General features: G+C 41.5%; 1 long non-coding RNA gene across 1 annotated transcript; it reads left to right on the top strand.

Moving 5' to 3' along the window:
• Nucleotides 1–481: 481 nt before the first annotated feature.
• LOC139583088 (uncharacterized) lies at nt 482–16,264 on the top strand. The gene is made up of 3 exons (XR_011676479.1): nt 482–833; nt 9,794–9,983; nt 13,166–16,264. It is a non-coding gene; the product is annotated as an uncharacterized lncRNA (long non-coding RNA).
• Nucleotides 16,265–22,557: the final 6,293 nt, after the last annotated feature.

Below are 22,557 nucleotides of genomic sequence, written 5' to 3'. Positions count from 1 at the left end.
ATTAATTACCCTGATTTTAGTCCCACATGCCTGACCTGTCATGGGGTTACTCTTAAACCACTTAACACGTGACTCACAACAGATCCTAACTGATAAGATGAACCCATGTCATAGCTCCTTCTAAATACATCAACAACTTCGCGATGGGATGGTAGCCCATGCGGCTTTCGCCGAGGGAACGTAAACGTAGGCCATGTTTACATGAAAAAAAAACGACAGCCTAGTAACCTTTAAAACATGTTTTTACTCAACAACAAACTAATATTAAAATGTACCGTGTTTTTGTTATCCTTTACCCCTTTCAAATTATACCAAAAAAAATCAAGAAAGCCCTCTGGTCTATAATCTCTAGAAGGTGACGTCTGAAGGCCTATCCGAACTGTCCGTATGTTGCCACATGTCCTGTCACACTTTAGGCCAACAGTATCCCCTCATATGACCGACTCATAATCAGAAATGATCGGGCACAATACATGGGACAATCATCTGCAAGCAAAACACACGTTTACAATAAACAACTGAAGGTCACATTTGCAATATGTACTAAATATTAGGCTATAGGCCTATTAGTCTTGGTAGATACATTTACACAAACATTTTAATTGTCTCTCTTGCTGATAACAAAAAAAAATCGGTATTATCAGTGTAAACATTTTTTTTCTTCTCAAAACTAGCAAGGCAGTGACATCTTTGCTTTGTGGCTCAGTAAACAGTGACAGAGTTAGCGTTGAAATAAATGCTGTGATGAATGCAGTCCTCGGAAGCAGTTTGCTGCACTCTTCCAAGATCTCGTCGCTTTTCAATGTCCAGCGGCAACAAACCAATATCCAGAGGTAGGCATGCAATAACACATGTATTTCTCTTGAGCCTTGTCATGCATGGCGTCTTTTTGTAGATTAGTCTTGATATTTTTGTTTTCATGAAATTTAGATTCACCGCCAGATGGTATTTCTTTCTAGTGTTCAATTTAAAATAGTTTTTCTTCGAATAGAAATTAATACCGTAGGCCAATGTTAAATGTGAACATTGTGTAGCCTATGCTATTTTTATATAGGCATAATAATATTGATAAAACACGAAGATAATAATAATATTAGTAATAATGGTTTACTATTATTATTATTATTATTATTATTATTATGTGTTATAAATTATTTATTTGTATAGGCAAATGTTTGTTTACAGCGGTGTGTAAAAATGGCCGATGCAAGGGCACGTTCATATTTTGAAGGTGACCCCTCTACTATCTTGGTACGATTTTTCTTTCTAATTTCATCTATAGCAGGAGATGGGATCGGTAGACCTACCTGACAGCGCCTTAATAATAGTGTTTAAATAATTGATTAACTCCGATTCCACTTATAATGCAGGTCTTGGATTAGTCCATTACTACACATTAAATGAGTTTATGCTCAGAATATCGTACTCTGCAATATAGGGCTTCGGTCGTTTTGAAAACGGCCAAAAATGAAACATAACAAGATACAATAGGATGAAAAGGCAATATAAATAGGGGAAATAGCTTATTTAGCATCTTGCTCAACGAACAAAAATCATCCTTTTAGTAGGTTATCTTTAAAAAATATATTTTTAGGAGTATACAATTTATTTTTAAATGTAATCTTAGCCCCATTATACTAGAACAAGTTAGCTTCACGTTGTACCAGGAGCCATATACTTAGCTTTATATATTCAATTATCAACTGGATGGATTCGAACATGGAATTCTGATTGGCTGACAGCCATGGCATATCAGACCATATACCACGGGTATGACAAAACATGTATTTTTACTGCTCTAATTACATTGGTAACCAGTTTATAATAGCAATAAGGCACCTCGGAGGTTTGTGGTATGTGGCCAATATACCACGGCTAAGGGCTGTGTCCAGGCACTCCACTATGCGTCTTGGCTAAAAACAGCCCTTAGCCGTGGTATATTGGCCATATACCACACCCCCTCGTGCCTTATTGCTTAAATATATGGCTCTGATTGTATACAGTATGACACGCATTGATTCCATGGAAGGCACTAGTACCCAACTCATGCCCTCCAGATGAGCCGTTTTGGCTGGACCTGGAACAAGGTGATTTCTGATCAAATGTATACAAGCTGTAATATTGCTTTAGTGTATTGGAGGGTTGGGGCTGTTCACTCCACTCTGGTTTTAGGCCTAAATATCCTTTCAATTGAGATATAGTCCTAATCTCCTATTTTAGACTGGGAGAGAGGCTCGCCCCATAGTATGTTAGAACAGGTTGAAACAAAATATGCTCAAATAACAGACTGACCCACTATAAATGCAAATAATGTAATGTTATTGAATACCAATAAATGTACTAGACACTGTTCCCTAATTTTGAATCTAACATTGCCTGGGGATTACAAATGCGAAAATGGTAGTTTTATTTTGTTTGTGTACTGTATAAACAAGAGGAGTTGTAGATGGAGAGCTCAGGTTTTGGACATCCTCGCTCCATTAGTGTGTGTGAAACCTAACCTGATTCAAATCAGACTGCAAGGGGTGTTCCATCCACATGATAACAATCTGTGGGAGCAATTGGGCCTATTCTCATTATTGCCAGGGACGCCTCTATCCTTTTGGGGGCCCTAAGGGAGATTTGGTTAGGGGGCCCATCACCTCGTAGTAAAACATTTTAGTGGCCCCCCTCTTGACGGGTTAAAACATTACCATTTTAGAAAGAATGTCATGCAATTCTACTCATTTTGCCTAAGGGCAGAAATACGTTTCTTTAGCTAATTTCCTGCAGTTCTACCCATTTTGCGATGGGGTGTAGAGAACAATTTACAAGATTAGATAGCTGGCTAGACAATCTATCAATCAAAAAAAATGTATCTAACAGTGTCTAATTGAGTGACAGTCAGTGACTGACATAACAAGAGACAAACTGCTGATGCATAACCACATTTAGAAATTGCACCTTGTGTATTCTACTATTCTTTTGATCGGGGGCCCCCTATCGGCCCGGGGACCCTAACCAAACGCTTATATCACTTATGCCTGGAACCGGCCCTGATTATGGCATTTCCCTCTCACAGACATCACCGAAAAGGACCAACCTCTGACAGGAGAAGTTGGATAGGGGAAGGTGCTGGTGAAAGCGAAGGGCGAGAATGTGAGAGGAGACTCCACTTGCCTGGGTTGATCTTTTCTGGCGACCTGGTGCGAAATTCCTGCCGTGGGGGAGCCTTTCATAGGCGGTCGCCACAGTGGCGTTGACACTTGGGGATGGAGGGAAGGAGCTCTGTGTCAACACCGTCCCATTGACTGGGCTGAGAGGCCTGCCTGCAGTCTGCACCAACCCTGACCCCCTCACAGGCTCCCCTTCACGTCCTCCTCACGGCTCTCACACTGAGTAAACAGTCAATCAATCTATCAATAAATCCATCCATCTACCCATCATGAGAGGAGGGTGATCTCTGGTCTGCACTGCAAGCAAAGCTGCTGCCTGCGAGTGCTCCTGTCTAGAGGCCCTTGTGCAATAAAAACCTGGGAGCCATATGGATTTGCAAAGTGTGGGAAAACAAATTCCAGCTGGTAGTGCTACACGCTGGTTATTAATGAAGCCACAGGTCATTGCAGTATAGTGACAGTATAATAACAATATATATTTCTGATATTGAAAGTGCTATAATCAACTGTAAGGATGTGAAACAATCAAACATTTCAAAAGCTACAAGACAAACAATTGATCTGTATTTCCCACTCTATAGTTTTTTTGTTTCATTAATTGCATTCATTATCAAGGCATGTACCACACAAATACCCTGTCTAGGTTATGGTGGGTGCTTTAAGTCAGGCATCATTTTCAAAGCCGTGGGATGTGTATTGTGCTTTCTGGCGGAGTGAAAGGCCACCAGCTCCCCGCAGACAACTCCCCTGATGCCCACAGTTTTCCAGAGGTTGTCCATTAAAGGGGTTCTGGGATCCATTTGAATTATCTGCAGATTAAAGGAATGACCCATTGTAATGCCAATGCCCCATAGCACCCAAATCCAGATTTACCTGATGTGATTGGAGCTTGTTTTACCATTAGCAACAGAAAGACCCCCAGAGAAGGTATTGAGGTTGTGACAAGGCTGTCATCAGTGGGAGATTTAGCATGGAGATTCTCCATGTAAAGAGCTATAGTGTTTCCCACTGCAGACAGGATCAGTTTCCCACTTTATGGATGTTCCCACTGGGAAGCCTGCTGAATGGCGTGAGAGAGACCGTGCCAATACACAAAAGAATGAACTGGGCTAGATCTACATTGTAGATTGAAATGCTGAGGGGGACAGAGAGGATATGTTATGTGGGGTCTGCTAAATCTAACTCCAATATCTGAGGCTAAATGTGACAAAGAAGAAATTAAGAGATTTGTGCAATGAGAGTCAAGCCACAGCATGAATGTCAAATGCAGTATCTAACATGTGAATTAATCACAGCTACAGATATAGAATCTTAATACGAGCCAGTTTTCTACAGCAGGAAAATAATCCTGCACCACCAGGAAATTCTAATTATTATGTGGATTATAATTAATGGACATTTTTTTGTAGGGTTTGCTACAATTTTTGTTACGGCCAATCAAGTCTGACAATTTTAAGTGGAAATTACAAACTTTACAAGCCTTTTTAAACTTTGAATACACTTCTGCTTTGCAGGAAAACTGTCAGCAACAAAACAGTGATCAAATTAAGATCCTACATCTGTATTGGGTATGATAAAGGAAATACGTTAGAGCATAGGCTACATAATCTGGCTGGAGAGACAAGTATCTTACAGCTCTGACCCCACCCTGTACAAGAGTCAGAGACTACCTGCCTGGGAGAAATGTATGCGTCCCAAATAGCACCTCTTCCCTATATAGTGCACTACTTTTGACATTTGACTACTTTCTAAAGTAGTGCGCTATATAGAGGATAGGGTCCCATTTGGAATGAGCCCTTGTAAGTGCAGTAAAAAGACTGCAGTGAGCGCAGAGAACAGGTTTTGAAACTGCCTGGCTGTGAGAATGGTCAGTTAAGGTTGGGTTGTGGTACAGACACTGTGAGTTACTTATTAACAGGACAGGATCGATGGCTTTCTGCAGGTACGTAGGCTATGTCCGCATCCTAAATTGCACCCTATTTCCTATTTAGTGAACTACTTTTGTCCAGGGCCCATAGGGTAGTGCACTATGTATAAGGAATAGGGTGCCATTTGGGACGTAGATACAAAGCAGGGCTATTGGATGCCTAGTTATTCATTAGTCATTATTCTGTAGATAGATTCAGGGAAGCACAAGACAGAATTCCAAACATTTTGAAAGCAATCGAAAGGAAATCAATATCTTTTGTGTGTGGCTTTTCCATGAAGCCGCAACAACTCTTCAACCAAGAAATATTGAGCAAAACATCACACAATCAAAACAATTGTTTGCCTTTGAAACCCATGATGACCGACAGCCACACTCAAATTATCATTCATACCACAATGGTGGCAACTGTGAAATGAATGCATCATTTTTTAAATCCAAACCTTTGTAAATGTTTCGATACTCTGTGCAGCGGTTGGATGATAGAGGGGAGGAGACATTATTTTCTAATAATCTCTAGGAAACGTTTAACGGCGCTTTTGGTGATAAAGGCGGTGGTGGCCAGCCCCCCAGCTTAAAGCAATTAATTCAGCATCCTGACATAAACTCTTGGCTCCTTTGACAGCTTGGAGCTGAAATAAAAATGCTAGTTCTCCTGGGAACAGAGGAAGATGGCAGGCTCCTTTCTCCACTGTTTGCTCAGTGGCCCTGAGAGCAATCTTCCCCAGTCAGAATGAAATGCAAGGACACAAACAATGTGCCGGCAAGAGAATGGGAGACGGCGAATGAACAGTTTGGACTATTTGCTCAGGAGAAGGGCAGCCACAAAGGCAGGCCGATGGCTTTCCCATGAATCAAGCGCGGTGTCTTAAGGCTCCTTTTGTTGTGGCCGGTTTGTATCCCCATCGGTCAGATAAGACTACAGATGTCTTATGCCTTTAAAAGCCTTTTCTCTGTAAAACTGTAGCGTCATGTGACCACATCTGTCCAATCTGGCCTGATTCTGCTCCATTTAACTCGATAGCCAATTGTTTTATTGGCAGAGATCAGCCGTGCACGTGCCGTGGTTTAGCATGGGCTATAGTTTGTTTTGGTGGTGCCAAGTGTGGTGAATGATGTTGGATTGCCTATGATCCAGCCTCTCCATGCAGTAGACACGTTACAAACCTTTGATAGTGCTTCAATTAAATTCACGCTATAGTATTTCATCAGTTGCAGAGGTACCTGGCTGTGCTACTATAAATGTGGACCTAAGTGACTTTTCTATAGTGTGTTTAGTAGCCCCCCTAGCCACCTTCTCCACCCCACCAAAGCCCCCCAGCCTGGATCACTCTGGGTGGCCAGACCTGGGGGTCTGAAAGGCATACAGATTGGCGCTTAAGCTTTTTTGCCTTAATAAAAAGAGACATCCCTTTGAATGACAGCTGTTTCTCTAGACTAGTGTGAACTCCGTTTTTGGGATATGTCTTACGCAAAAAGGTTTAATCAACGTGAATTTCTCTGCATCCTGTCACTTTCTCGAGTCAGTCCAAAAAACGTTCCCCTATGCAGAGTCCCGCCGTAGCTTGTGGTCAGGCTGTATACAACGGTTGATGGTGTGCCATGCCTTCAGTGAGGTTACAGAGGAAAGATTTAAATGGGAAACCCCCCTATATATTTGATTCTATAGCTTCTGTGATGCTTTCTGTGACGTTTGATGTTACAGCATGGTGTGCGTCCTAAATGGGAAAAGTCGTGCACTATTTAGGGAACAGGGTGCAATTTGGGACAACCACTGTTGGTCCCATTGCTTTCTTGGCTGTTTTAATTAACAGGCAGGAAGGCTTTGTGATAAGGAGTCATTTGAGACGTGTTGACTGACTAACCCGGTATAAAATAGGGTTGTTAGAGTCTTATCTGGTTTTATAGATTGTGTTAATGGTAAGCCACATATGACTTGATAGAGTGATCTAGATAGAACGAGTGTCTTATTGGACGTGAAGGATGGATTTATTCAACAACTCTACATCTCTACTTGTTCTATAATAACATAATAAGAATAGTGAGTAATAGAATACAAGACAATCTTAGGAAAGGAAAAAGTCATCATTATTGAGTTAAAATAATTGTTCTGATCATTGCGTACACACCTACAACATAAACTCAGCAAAAAAAGAAACGTCCCTTTTTCAGGACCCTGTCTTTCAAAGATAATTCGTAAAAATCAAAATCCAAACTTCACAGATCTTCATTGTAAAGGGTTTAAACACTGTTTCCCATGCTTGTTCAATGACCCATAAACAATTAATGAACATGCACCTGTGGAACGGTCGTTAAGACACTAACAGCTGACAGACGGTAGGCAATTAAGGTCACAGTTATGAAAACTAAGGACACTAAAGAGGCCTTTCTACTTACTCTGAAAAACACCAAAAGAAAGATGCCCAGGGTCCCTGCTCATCTGCGTGAACGTGCCTTAGGCATGCTGCATGGAGGCATGAGGACTGCAGATGTGGCCAGGGCAATAAATTGCAATGTCCGTACTGTGAGACGCCTAAGACAGCGCTACAGGGAGACAGGACGGACAGCTGATCATCCTCGCAGTGGAAGACCACGTGTAAAAACACCTGCAGAGGATCGGTACATCCGAACATCACACCTGCGGGACAGGTACAGGATGGCAACAACAACTGCCCGAGTTACACCAGGAACGCACAATCACTCCATCAGTGCTCAGACTGTCCGCAATAGGCTGAGAGAGGATTGACTGAGGGCTTATAGGCCTGTTGTAAGGCAGGTCCTCACCAGACATCACCGGCAACAACGTCGCCTATGGGCACAAACCCACCGTCGCTGGACCAGACAGGACTGGCAAAAAGTGCTCTTCGCTGACGAGTCGCGGTTTTGTCTCACCAGGGGTGATGGTTGGATTCACTTTTATCGTCGAAGGAATGAGCGTTACACCAAGGCCTGTACTCAGGAGCGGGATCGATTTGGAGGTGGAGGGTCCGTCATGGTCTGGGGTGGTGTGTCACAGCATCATCGGACTGAGCTTGTTGTCATTGCAGGCAATCTCAATGCTGTGCGTTACAGGGAAGACATCCACCTCCCTCATGTGGTACCCTTCCTGCAGACTCATCCTGACATGACCCTCCAGCATGACAATGCCACCAGCCATACTGCTCGTTCTGTGCGTGATTTCCTGCAAGACAGGAATGTCAGTGTTCTGCCATGGCCAGCCAAGAGCCCGGATCTCAATCCCATTGAGCACGTCTGTGACCTGTTGGATCGAAGGGTGAGGGTTAGGGCCATTCCCCCCAGAAATGTCCGTGAACTTGCAGGTGCCTTGGTGGAAGAGTGGGGTAACATCTCACAGCAAGAACAGGTAAATCTGGTGCAGTCCATGAGGAGGAGATGCACTGCAATACTTAATGCAGCTGGTGGCCACACCAGATACTGACTGTTACTTTTGATTTTGACCCCCCCTTTGTTCAGGGACACATTATTCCATTTATGTTAGTCACATGTCTGTGGGACTTGTTCAGTTTATGTCTCAGTTGTTGAATCTTGTTATGTTCCTACAAATATTTACACGTGTTAAGTTTGCTGAAAATAAACGCAGTTGACAGTGAGAGGACGTTTCTTTTTTTGCTGAGTTGAATTATTTAACCCTCTAATATGATGTTATAAAGGGATTAAATATCACATCTAGACCAGAATGAGAGATCCCATGTCACGTAGTCCTAGAGTACATTGGTATGACGACATGTTTTGAAGTCCCATTAATCATTCCGGGTGGGGTGAGTGCCACTGGTGCAACCCGTGGTTTAGGGAGATACACATAGGTAGGCCTATACATTCTCTCTGTTAGTGAGTGGGCTAGGCTACTGGCTTGTGCAGGACTCCGGCTACATGCCTCCCTGGTGCTAAAACATAGCCCTGTTCACAGGATCTCACCACTCATTCACAGTCCTAGGCAGCGTCCCAAATTGCACTATGTAGTGCACGGCTTTTGCCCTAGCCCTGGTGAAAATTAGTGCACTACATAGGGAACGGGGTGCCATTTGGGACACATCCCTGTTCACAGTCCTCATCTGCCATGAAATGAAATGATTTGGGCCGTGCTCAAGACCGTTCACAGAGAATCCTTGTCGAGAATGATAGTGACAAATGACTTGATTACAACCCAAAGCATGTTTTTTTTTTTATGTAGGCCTACCAGGACTTACCAGTCATCAACAACATGACACTGAATCTACGGAGTCATGGTATATTTTCCTTATATTACAGACATAGTACTGAAAAGGACATTTCCAATCACAAACCCACAGTAATTCACGGATATGGCTCTTGCACTGTTGAGTTGTGGGTGTGAGGTCTCTGTTAACAGGCTTTCTAGCACAATGTCTTGGGTGTGAGGGGCAGATGAGTCAAACATTCCTTCCTGGGCTATTCTGCGTGGAGGTTTCCACCTTAGGACTGACTAATAACCATCCAACCTCAATATCAGCTTGCAAACAAGGGGGGGGGGGGGCACGCCAAACAAAAGGATGCAATGCTTTCTAAGGAGGCAAAATACCACATTGCATTGTTCTTTATCTGAGCCTCAAGTCTTTGTGAATGGTATTGCGAGGTGTACTCTCTGATGATATTAAGAGAGATGGCCCGGGCTTATGGAAGATTTAACACCAGGCCCTAAGAAGCTCAAGCTCTCCTTTTCTCCCCAAAGCAGGTTTCTTCCCAGTCCACCCAGGAGGACTGATGCAGTCTGAGCCAATTCCAGAGAAAGAGAAGATGGAGAAAGAAATAGAGAATGAGAAAAAGAGAGAGAGAGAGAAATGCAGACCACTGAGTATAGAAGAAGCCTGTAGGCAATGTCTTACTTGCCCACGAGGTAATGACCCTTCAGTGGCACCAGCAAGGTATGTGGCAAATGTTAAACGAGACATTCACATCCATCTTACCTAATCCTCCTACACAAAGATCTTTGTTTGAGCCATACAGTCATTAGGGTACTATTTTTTTACTTAACACACTCACCTGAGATGCCGCTCAAAAGGATTGCAAATAGGATTGATTGGTCCCCTTTGATTTGTGTTTTACACCTTTGTTCATGGATTATGGGCTTTCTGCAGTAAAGTTATGCTCATTTTGCACAGTTGAGTTTGTTAGCTGCCTGAAAACACTGGTGTTACTGCTGAAAACACTGGTGTTACTGCTGAAAAGCAGCATTAGTTAATGGAGGCTGAAAAAGGCCAATAGGTAATACGATTCATTTGAGGACTGTCTCACTTGTAAATGGTCTGAATTTGAGTGGCTCCACTTTTTTATTTTACTATTAAAAAAGTGAACTGTCATTGTCACAGTGGCCCTAGAGCCAGGCCTCTATGCTAATAAAAGTAAGGGAGGTCCCGGTCCACTCTAAAGCTCATAAATGTGACTGATAAATTACTGCAGATACTGTATATGGGTGAGTGTCCTCTGTGGAGACAACACAAGATGCTGACATGCGGGAAGCATAGGTTTAAAAGGTCCAATGTAGCCATTTTTATCTCAATATCAAATCATTTCTGCATAACAATGAAGGACCTTACTGTGATTGTTTTCAATTAAAATAGTGCAAAAGAAACAAAAAAATTGCTTAGCAAAGCGCTATTTCTCAAGCAAGAATTTAGCTAGGACTGTCTAGGAGTGGTCAGAGTTGCGAGGGAACACTGAAATGTCACCAGGCAGGCCAAAACTCCATCCCACCAAAACAGGCAGAAATTTCAAACAGCTCCTACACTAAAAGGACATTAACATCATTTTCACAAATTCCCAGTATTATTTCAACCTCATAGTGTGGAAATATATATGAAACACAAGAAAAAAATCATGTTGACTGCACTGGACCTTTAAGGAAGCCTGACAACATTTACTGCCCACGGAAACTTTATTTACCAGCACAAACAGTGTACCGGTTGTTGTCGGTGGAAGGAGAGGAACAAAGCGCAGCGTGGTTAGTGTTCATCTTATTTAATAAATCCAAAACTGAACACTTCAAATACAAAACAACAAAGTGAAAACCGAAACAGTTCTGTCTGGTGCAGACACACAAAGACTGAAAACAACCACCCACAAAACCCAACAGAAAACAGGATACCTAAATATGGTTCCCAATCAGGGACAACGATTGACAGCTGCCTCTGATTGAGAACCATATCAGGCCAAACACAGAAAACCAACACAGAAATAGAAAACATAGATTACCCACCCAACTCACGCCCTGACCAACTAAAACAAAAGACAAAACAAAGGAACTAAGGTCAGAACGTGACAAACAGTAGCTTCATGTAAAACACGAATGGCCAGGTGCTCTTTGATAAGAGAGGGATGGTGTGCTCTCATAAACATTCAAGACCTATAAACTAAACCAGACAGGTGTTTTCCTGTCTGTGTCAACATGGCTTCTCCATCACTTACTAAAACTGATACTAACCAGCTAGTAAGCGTCCTATGAGTTATAGTATCTATGCCTGCCATATTGCAACCTTGTACATGGCAAGTGTTAATGAGAATATATATAAAACACAGCAAAATCAAGTTTTTGACTGCACTGGGCCTTTAAGGCAGCATGACAACATTTACTGCCCACAGAGACTTTATTTACCAGCACAAACAGTAATTTAATGTAAAACACGAATGGCCAGGTGCTCTTTGATAAGAGAGGGATGGTGTGCTCTCATAAACATTCAAGACCTATAAACTAAAACAGACAGGTGTTTTCCTGTCTGTGTCAACACGGCTTCTCCATCACTTACTAAAACTGATACTAACCAGCTAGTAAGCGTCCTATGAGTTGTAGTATCTATGGCTGCCATATTGCAACCTTGTGCACGGCAACTGTTAATGGAAGTTCATAAAATCAGCTCAGTCAAAGTTACACATGAAGAAGTTGGAAGCATTTTTCAGAAAGAGCGAGAGAGAAATCTATCCATTAACAAAGTGTTCATTGTTCAGCCTAAGTATTGTCTTCAAATAGTTTAATCCAATCTGTGGAGGGGTGGTAGGGTTATGGGAAAATAATAAAGAAGAAAAATATGTATTTTTTAAATGAAAATTATGTAGACAATTACATTGATAGAAGGCCCAGTGTATCTGCAATATTAAAGATGATCCCCTCCCCCCCCCCCTGTAACATTTCCATATTAAATTGTTGTATGTTTCACCGTGGCTATAACTTGAAGCTGAAAGGAAAACAGTAGAGACTCACTTCCCATAAAGAGAAAAAACTTGACCTAAACACATTACTTTTCTCAGTTGTTCCATCATGAATCTATAAAGCCTCTCCATACTCCCTCAGTATTAATCTACGGTGCTCATACTGTCATGGTACTCTGTCCTAAACCCCTTGGGGGCAGGCCACTCAGATCACTGTGGTAAATGATTGACCTGACACTCCCACCCACTAGAGTCCTCCTGTGTTTGGGTCTCTCTATTGACTCAGTGGAGTTTCACCATGTTTTAAACTTCTCCCTGTCCTCTCTTCAAGTTCCACAACATACCACTAAAACGCCTCTGCTGGGAAAACATAAATAAACAAACGTTACGAGTGGGCCGGGACATAAGATTGGCTGCCACAGCGACAAAGACTGAGAATGAGGGTCTTGGTGTGGACTCTCATCTAAAGATGAATGGAGGTCTTTTTCTGAGAGCTTCATTTCCCCCATCCAATAAAAGCACTTGACAACGAGGAAATGAGCATCAGAGTTCTCATTCAGAGCATGAATTAAGACAGAAACACGAGGGCCCCATTTAATTAACACACAGTGTAGAATGAATGAACTATCACCTATTTCAGTCATGGTTCATACATTAAGTGAAAGGCTGGACCAACTATGACTACGTCCCAAATAGCACCCTTTTTCCTATATAGGGCACTAATTTTAACCATGGCCGGTGGTCAAAAGTAGTGCACTATATAGGGAATAGGGCCCCATTTGGGACTCAGGCTAAGATTGTCATTGTAAATTGCCTGACTTTTATGAAACTATAGTAATATGTTAATATTCCTGGGCCAGCGGAACCAATTCTACCTGATTGGTTAATATCTATTGTCTTACAGGTTTGTGTGCTGATCTGGCTGCAGTGTGGAGGAGGTTGTAAACAGACAAGAGTTCAGACTAGTGGAAACTCTCAACGCTAGCCCTGGATTCACCCTGCATCTGTGGTACATTTAAACAGTGTTATCAACCCCAACACTGAAACGGTCCATGCTTACTGCGCCATGAATGTCCTTCTCCACGAGTAACATTTCAAGGAAACATGTGAAGGCGGGAATATTAACTGCGTTGCTTGGATATGACTACATATTAGTCCTAAAGCTAATATGAAATATCAGCACTCTCGTCAGAGAGGTTGAATGGGACAAAGCTAAATGAAAGGTGTCCATTAATCATTAATTGTGCTAAAAGCCTGGCCCTTTGTATTCCCTTGGTGCCTGGGTTATCTGGCTGCCATGTGACATGCCGAGGCCTTTTCCTAGTAGATTGGGGAAAGCCAGTGAGCAAACACAGGTGTTTTGGAGTCAGTGGCGCTCACTGTCAAGGACAACCGCAAACACGAGCAGTAATGCCTGATCCAGTGAGACACAGTGTTTGCCTGCTGCTTCCTGGTGATCCAAAATTTCATGTCCAACCGTATCTCCCGACTGCCCCCCCACATTCGTAACTATCCACACTGTGCATTCGAATGAAGGAATGAAAAAAAAGAGAAAAGAGAAATTGGAAAAGAGCAGGGGAACAGGCACAGGTATTCTGAGCCTTTTGAAATGGGAGGTCTGGTTGAACAAACGATGGGGGTGAGCAAACTCATTTGTGGTGTAAAAGCCCTCACTTTGGAAAACAAAACAAATTTATTCTTCTCAAGTGGGGCTATATCCATGACCCCTTGTGGCAAATTAAGGAAGCAGTCCAGCATTCTAGTCACCAGAGCCACCCACATGGTTTGGAAGGCTGGATAGGTAACACAAACATTATTCACAGGTCAATACACATACATAAACGCTGTCTTCAGCAAGTATTCACACCACTTGACTTTTTCCACATTTTGTTGTGTTACAGCCTGAATTTAAAAATGATTCCATTTAGATTTTTTTTTGTTACTGGCCTACTCACAGTACCCCATAATGTCAAAGTGGAATTATGTTTTATTTTACAAATGAAAAGCTGAAATGTCTTGAGTCAAGGAGTATTCAAACCCTTTATTATGACAAGCCTAAATAACTTCGGGAGTAAAAATGTGCTTAACAAGTCACAGAAGTTTCATGGACTCACTCCGTGTGCAATAATAGTGTTTGACGTGATTTTTGAATGACTACCTCATCTCTGTACCCCACACATACAATTATCTGTAAGGTCCCTCAGTTAAGCAGGGAATTTCAAACACAGATTCAACCACAAAGACCAGGGAGGTGTTCCAATGCCTCGCAACGAAGGGCACCTATTGGTAAATGTGTAAAAATGTAAAAAGCAGACATCGAATATCCCTTTGAGCATGGAGAAGTTATTAATTACACTTGGTGTATCAATACACCCACTCACTACGAGGATGCCGCCGTCTTTCCTGCCGGAGAGGGAGGAAACAGCTCAGGGGATTCACCATGAGGTCAACGGTGACTTTAAAACAGTTACAGAGTTCAATGGCTGTGATAGGAGAACACAGAGGATGGATAAACAACATTGTAGTTACTCCACAATACTAAGCTATTTGACAGAGTGAAAAGAAGGATTAAATTTTTTTTTTTTTTTTTAATTGAACCTTTATTTACATATTCTAAACCATGCATCCTGTTAACAAGGCACTAAAGTAATACTGCAAAAAATGTGGCAAAGCAATTCACTTTTTGTCCTGAATACAAAGTGTTATGTTTGGAGCAAATACAACACATTACTGAGTACCAATCTCCATATTTTCAAGCATAGTGGTGGCTGCATCATGTTATGGGTATGCTTGTAATCCTTAAGGACTGGGGAGTTAATTTTTTTTTTTTAAGAAACGGAATGGAGCTAAGGAGAGGCAAAATCTTATAGGAAAACCTGGTTCAGGTTGCTTTCCACTAGACAATAACCTGAAACACGAGGCAAAATATACACTGGAGTTGCTTACCAAGAAGACAGTGAAAGTTCCTGAGTGGCAGAGTAACAGTTTTGACTAAAATCTGCTTGAAAATCTATTGCAAGACCTGAAAATGGTTGTCTATCAATGATCAACAACCAATTTGACAGGGCTTGAAGAATTTTGAAAATAATAATGTTGCACAATCCAGGTGTGGGAAGCTCTTAGAGACTGACAACTGTAATCGCTGATAAAGGTGCTTCTACAAAGTATTGACTCAGGGGTGTGAATTCTTATGTAAATGAGATATTTCTGTATTTTATTTTCAATACATTTGCTGAAATTTCTCAAAACAAGTTTTCCTTTGTCATTATGGGGTATTGTGTATAGATGGGTAGGAAAAACATATATTTAATCAATTTTGAATTCAGGCTGTAACACAACAAAATGTGCAATAAGTTTAGGGGTATGAAGGTATAGGATCTTAATTTGAGCCAGTTTGCTACAGCAGGAAAATAATCCTGTAACAACAGGAAATGTGAATTATTATGTGGATTATAATTAATGGACATTTTGGTAAGGTTGATGTATTTTTCAAAAGTGAAAATGAAGTCTGAAATTTCAAAGTGGAAATTACAAACTTCAGAAGCCTTTTTAACCCTCAAATACATGACACGTTTTTAAATGTCCTGTAACCGGGTGATCAAATTAAGATCCTACATCTATAGCATGCCACACTTGCCTCACATCTGATTTTTATTATTTATTTTGGATATTAGATTTATTTACACTTCAAAATGTAACTCTGCATTTACAGCAGAGACTGCAAGTTATTTGAAATCAGCCCAAACAGATATACTATTTGACTAAAACCTAAGAATTTCAAACCTTCCTTACATTTGTATATGATCACGTGTCTCTCTATTATGCGAGGAAATACTTGGGAACAGATTTCCCAAATTAAAATCACTTGGAGCTGATTTCCTGGTGTTTTTACAGTTTTTTATGTCCAACAATGAAAATTCAACAACAAAAAACATTAGATTTTTTTGCTCAGAAAACTTGGGCGGCCAAATAAAACCACCCGCGGGCCAAATACAGGCAACAGTGATTTACAGAGTGGTTCTACCAGTGGTGTTTAACACGTAAAATCTTTGCCTGTCTGGCACACGTCAGACTAACTACCTGTTTTTGTTCAAATATTTATATGTTTGTACTTCATCCATCCGGATTCAAAAAGATGATAAAGGTGTTTGAAGCAAACAGACAAAACCAACAGAAGAGAGGGTGTAAAGTTGTAAAGTAAGGGAAAAGAGGAAATGAGCATGGCTACTGGGAATCTCACGGCCCGGCAAGAATGAGGACACAATATAAATTATAATCCGCACTCACTATTACCTCACTCATGAAGGGAGAAATTACCCAACACCTAGAAAAGAAGCAAGACTGTAGATATTATCTATCACATATTAAATAGTTTTTGTACAAATGTGAGAAATTTGTATTTCTGACAACTATAATTTTTAAAGAAGAGAAATAGCAATTGTGAGAACAATACATAAAAAAGGCACATTTGGTCACTCGAAAAATAAATGAGAAAACATTAGTCATTTTCCAATTATATATACAGTTGAAGTCAGAAGTTTACGTACACCATAGCCAAATACATTTAAACTCAGTTTTTCACAATTCCTGACATTTAATCCTAGTAAAACTTCCCTGTTTTAGGTCAGTTAGGATCACCACTTCATTTTAAGAATGTGAAATGTCAGAATAATAGTAGAGAATGATTTATTTCAGCTTTTATTTCTTTCATCACATTCCCAGTGGGTCAGAAGTTTACATACACTCAATTAGTATTTGGTAGCATTGCCTTTAAATTGTTTAATTTGGGTCAAATGTTTTGGGTAGCCTTCCACAAGCTTCCCACAATATGTTGGGTGAATTTTGGTCCATTACTCCTGACAGAGCTGGTGTAACTGAGTCAGGTTCGTAGGTCTCCTTGCTCGCACACGCCTTTTCAGTTCTGCCCACAAATTGTCTATAGGATTGAGGTCAGGGCTTTGGGATGGCCACTCCAATACCTTGACTTTGTTGTCCTTAAGCCATTTTGCCACAACTTTGGAAGTATGCTTGGGGTCATTGGAAGACCCATTTGCGACCAAGCTTTAACTTCCTGACTGATGTCTTGAGATGTTGCTTCAATATATCCACATAATTTCCCCCCCTCATGATGCCATCTATTTTGTGAAGTGCACCAGTCCCTCCTGCAGCAAAGCGCTCCCACAACATGATGCTGCCACCCCCGTGCTTCACGGTTGGGATGGTGTTCTTCGGCTTGCAAGCCTCCCCCTTTTTCCTTCAATCATAACAATGGTCATTATGGTCAAACAGTTCTATTTTTGTTTCATCAGACCAGAGGACATTTCTCCAAAAAGTACAATCTTTGTCCCCATGTGCAGTTGCAAACTGTAGTGTGGCTTTTTATGGTGGTTTTGGAGCAGTAGCTTCTTCCTTGCTGAGCGGCGTTTCAAGTTATGTCGATATAGACTTGTTTTACTGTAGATATAGATACCTTTGTGCCTGTTTCCTCCAGCATCTTCACATGGTCCTTTGCTGTTGTTCCGGGATTGATTTGCACTTTTCGCACCAAAATATGTTCATCTCTAAGAACGCTTCTCCTTCCTGAGCGGTATGACGGCTGAGTGGTCCCGTGGTGTTTATACTTGCGTACTATTGTTTGTACAGATGAACGTGGTACCTTCAGGCGTTTGGAAATTGCTCCCAAGGATGAGCCAGACTTGTGGAGGTCTACAATTTTTTTCTGAGGTCTTGGCTGATTTCTTTTAATTTTCCCATGATGTCAAGCAAAGAGGCACTGAGTTTGAAGGTAGGCCTTGAAATACATCCACAGGTACACCTCCAATTGATTCAAATGATGTCAATTAGCCTATCAGAAGCTTCTAAAGCCATGACATCATTTTCTGGAATTTTCCAAGCTGTCTAAAAGCACAACTTAGTGTATGTAAACTTCTGACCCACTGGAATTGTGATACAGTGAATTATAAGTGAAATAATCTGTCTGTAAACAATTGTTGGAAAAATTATTTGTGTCATGCACAAAGTAGATGTCCTAACCGACTTGCCAAAACTATAGTTTGTTAACAAGAAATTTGTGGAGTGGTTGAAAAACGAGTTTTAATGACTCCAACCTAAGTGTATGTAAACTGGTTTTGGTTTCAATGGCTTATTTTTGGTAAGGTGAGGATTCTGCCACGAGGCGACCTAAAAGCCTGTTTCTGCGACTTTTTTGCTTCACTGCGGTGAGAGTTTGGAGTGACCAGAAGACTGACAGCCATTTGCAGGGTTGGGCCAGAGGCATATAGATAACAGGTTAGCTATTAACTCATTGCGTCGCCATCAAAAAAGAGGTCTGACTTTAAGAGTGAGGGAGACGGTAATCAAAGTGGGCATTCAGTAAGGATAAGAGTTTACAGCAGTTGATTGAAGAAATTGTTTGTTTTAAAAGTATGCAAAATGCAGGTTGTTACAGGTTGTACAAAGCGTATAAAGAATTGTATAATACATATAATTTATATTAAAAAAATAAGATTAATGTAAAAAATATATAATTATATATATATATTTTTGTGTTGTGTGCAATGTTCTTGTATCATTATTATCATACTGGGGTAATCAAATACTTCCATCTACAATATAGAGTTGTTCACTACTTTATCTACTCACAGAAAATATAAGCAATGTGTCTGAATTGAACCATTTTAGTATTGACAGAGAAGATGGATATATTGACGTTGCATTGGTGAGCCTGTTCACATTCCTCTCACCTGTGTGGTCTTCCCCTCTTAGTCTGCATTAGCCTCTAACAAGACCTCTCCATGTTCTCAGTGCATTAGTGCAGGGCCAGCCAGTGTGTCCGTCCCCAAGGGTCACTGAAACCAGGACACAGGGATAAAGAGTTCCCCACTAGAAGGATTACCACTGTGACTTTGTCCCAAACAACACCCTATTCCCTACATAGTGCACTATTTTGATCCGAACCCTATGGGCCATGGTTCAAGTTAGTGCATTATATATAGGGAATAGGGTGCCAGGTTGGTACACAGGCTATATCTTAGCAGTACACAGCCAGGCACAGAGTTGGTTTGCAATGCATATGCACAGAAACAAAGAGAGAACGTCAGGAGTCTGGGCATCGGTCGACATGGCAGATGTGCCGGTCACGCTCGAACTCTAGCCAACGACGGGTGCTTAACGCAGAGATGCCTCTAAGGCAGAACATAACACAAGAACACTCTTGAGGGACTTAGAGCTCAACGTATGATGACCTGCCTCGTTATCAGCAGGGAGAACACATGGAGGGAGCAGAAAGTATGTGCTCTCCCATTATACAGATGCACAGCACTATATAGGTTCATTCCATTTAAACACATTGGTGTAGCAGAGCTGTGAAGCGACAGGGATACTGCTGGTCTGTGGAAGGGTGTGCTGACTGTGTGTAGGCAGACTGAGGTTACATCCCAAATCGTACCCTATTCCCTACATAGTGCACTGCTTTTGACCAAGCACAATATATAGGGAATAGGGTGCCATTTGGGAGGCAGATTAAGGCAGCTGCTGAGGATCACCTGTCTGCCAGGTAAACATGAACTGTCCTTCCCCTCCTTCCCCAGGGCTCTGGGGCAGCTGCAGAGCCCTGGGTTACATCCCAAATAGCACCCTATTCCCTACACAGTGCACTACTTTGACCAGAGACGTGCACTATATATAGGGAATAGAGTGTCATTTAGGATGCAGACCTTGGCCTGGAGCGGCGCTAAGCAGGAACAATGGGGAAACACTCTCAATGCCAGGTGACCTGTCTGGGATCCAGCCGTCTGTGTGACACAATAGGGCCTAATGATATGAGACAAACACAGTCGCATGTCCTCGTGACTCAGAAAACTCCACAGGCGGTTCATTGGGTTACAAAATGATAGGTTGAGTGAAAGCAGAAGAAATGGATTGAGCAGAAAAGGACTGAACCAAAGGCGAGAATGTGCTTCAGTGTGGGGATAAGAAGACATAATACATCTGTACGGTTCCCATTAGGGAGTGGGGAAAGAACCCCAACATCACTGATTAACCAGGAGGAGCATGGGGCCAGGACCCAGACTGTACGATAATGATGGAGATAAGATAAGACAGGCACGTAAAATGGGGAAACAGTTTTTCCAGGGTCATTGTAAAAGGTGAGTGACTGCAACCCGAGCGACAACATGGACAACATGAGTGGCTGTAAAAATAACTCTGACAAGAAAGCAGCACAATGAGAGAATAAACTCTCACAAGAGCGAGAAGAAGTTGTTGAGCCTTGCTGGTCCATTCACAAAAGGAGCCATTAACTGACACAAAAGCCCCCTTTCAGTGGCTCCTCACCTACATTCAGGCCTGTGTCAGGATCTCCTGAATAAGGTTTAACAACGGGACCCGTCCATTTCTTTACTTTGATATTTAGACAAATACTGACAGCCAGAGACAGTCAGACACAAGTTTTCGCATGCAAGCACACAGGCACACAGGGGCCCTTGTGTCCGAGCCCAAATCATGTAAACCCAAACAATATCAAACTTCAAGAGACAACAGAGAGTATACAACAAACAGACCGGATAACTTAAAAAACACATGATTATTTAGGCTACATCCTACCAGGCAGTGTGATGATCATCTTCACTGTACCTGCACATGTGGATACAGTACAATGTCCTTAAAATCAATGAGGATGACACAAAAAAGTGTACAAATATATTTCCATTGTGGTCCTCTTGAAAATACAATATACACAAGATCATAACATGAAAAAAACTCTCCAATACATCTCATCATAGGGAGGAAACAGCAAAAGGAATTAAACAGACGACCAAGTAAGCTTCATTGATACAACTATAATTTATTGTAGCGTGTACAGTAAAAAAAAACAGTCTACTGCCCTTTTTTTAAACGGCCTATATGACATTGATATGAGTCAGAAACATTAAGTATAGTGTCAAAATTGACTAGAAAGTGTAAATAGGTTCATTATGGTCATAAAGTCAGTCTCGTTCAAAACGGAGTTTCTTAAGTGAGTTCGTCACGACTTATTGGAGGGTTGGGTTTGGATTACTTACAAACCAACATTTTCCAAAGATGCCCAATTGCCCAGAGACAACACCTTGTGTTCCGCCCCCAGCTGCCATGTGGACGTTTGTTGTCAAATCTGCATACACACACATTACACTCGGAAAATAGGAGGGAAAATGGGCTTCCATAAAGTTGGTGCAAACTTCCAAGGCATTTTAACAATATTGCTAGATGGCCAGGAATTAATTACATCCGACACGGATGCCTGTCAACCGTCAAAACACTGGTGTTGTTGAGTACGTAGATAGCTGTAACTAGCTAGCTAGTAACTACTTTTGGTTATACAACATTACTTGATAATGCTAGCTATGATACCACAGATGAAAGGGGAATGATACTGTAGCTAGCTAAATAAATCAAGATAGCATGTAATGTCATGTAGCATGTCAGAGGAAGATGTGCATAGCTCATGTTAGCTAGCTATCTTGCTAACAACCGCTAACTAGAGCCCATTGGAGTTTATGGTCAACACAGGGCAGGCCCTTGGATACTAGTTTGCTAGCTAATCATTTAAGTCATTTACATTTAAGTCATTTAGCAGACGCTCTTATCCAGAGCGACTTACAAATTGGTGCATTCACCTTATGATATCCTTATGATATCTAATCATATGATTTAGCCAGCTTCCTTTCAATAATGTTTCAACTTGAACTGGCTAGCTAACATTAGCTAGCTAGCCAACAAATTTAAACTAGGACAAAGATATGATAATTAACCCGAACTTGCAAGTTATGTAGCTAGCTAGCTAGCATTCGGGGGCTTCGTCTGTTAACCCAAAACAACATGCCTGTTCTCATAAAAGTTTACTGTACTGGTTCAGATACGACAAGTTCTGCGCTACTCTAACCCTGGTAACCTCAACCTGCCTCTCTCTCCCCAGACATTTCTGATCCCCAGTCCCATGGCAACCCCTACAATTAAACACATACCACTTCATTCCCCAATGCTACACATACCTTTGTCTCATGCCCTTCTGCAATCTCCCTCCTACACACTGCTGCCACATGCCCATAAGCTTGACACCTGTAACAACGTAATGGATTTGGTACAAAAGCTTGTAGGGGATAACTGATATAACAACATCAAAACACAAAAGAACAGACAACGACTCTTCTGTTTCTCCACTCACGCCACCCTGTCTGCGTCACACCAAACGACGAGCATCACAAACACCAGGAATCTTTCCCTTCAGTTTGTCCAGTTTCACAATCCATACCCCAG

This window comes from Salvelinus alpinus, chromosome 8 (assembly GCF_045679555.1).
Source record: "Salvelinus alpinus chromosome 8, SLU_Salpinus.1, whole genome shotgun sequence".
Classification (NCBI taxonomy): domain Eukaryota; kingdom Metazoa; phylum Chordata; class Actinopteri; order Salmoniformes; family Salmonidae; genus Salvelinus; species Salvelinus alpinus.
Note: the sequence above shows the minus strand (reverse complement) of the source record. Positions and strands in the feature narration are given on the sequence as shown.